The following is a 653-nucleotide window of genomic DNA, read 5'->3' as shown; positions in this document are numbered from 1 at the left end:
AGGACAGGCTTGGCCCAACCCGAAGGAGCTCCCTGGAGAGCCTCAGTGACTCATCTTGAGCAGAGACTAGGGTTTGTCTAGAGATTTCTGAGGAAGCTCTCTCATGGGGGAAATTTTAGAATTCGAATGAATAAGTGGATTGGGTTTGAGTGCCAACTTGGAGCGATTAAAGGATCCTGTGTAAGCTGACCCCCTAGAGAGCTATGTACATTTCAATTGTATAACAACTTAGATTCAAAGGTGCAGAGGGCTAGCTTCTTTTTGATCCGAGCACCTGTGTGAGCCCACACATCCACCCAGGCTCCCTCGGGGTTCCTGGCCTGAGCCAAAATCTTTATACCACAGCGGTCAGTCCCAGGTTCTGCTATCATTCTGGATGTTTTTTTTTTTTCCTTTTTAAAAATTAGGTATTTTCTTCATTTACATTTCCAATGCTATCCCAAAAGTCCCATGCCCTCCCCCCACTCTCCTCCCCCCCACTCCCACTTCTTGGCCCTGGCGTTCCCCTGTACTTAGGCATATAAAGTTTGCAAGACCAATAGGCCTCTCTTTCCACTGATGGCCGACTAGGCCATCTTCTGATACATATGCAGCTAGAGACACGAGCTCTGGGGGTACTGGTTAGTTCATTTTGTTTTTCCACCTATAGGGTT

This window comes from Mus caroli, chromosome 2, assembly GCF_900094665.2.
Source record: "Mus caroli chromosome 2, CAROLI_EIJ_v1.1, whole genome shotgun sequence".
In the NCBI taxonomy this organism is placed as follows: domain Eukaryota; kingdom Metazoa; phylum Chordata; class Mammalia; order Rodentia; family Muridae; genus Mus; species Mus caroli.
Note: the sequence above shows the minus strand (reverse complement) of the source record.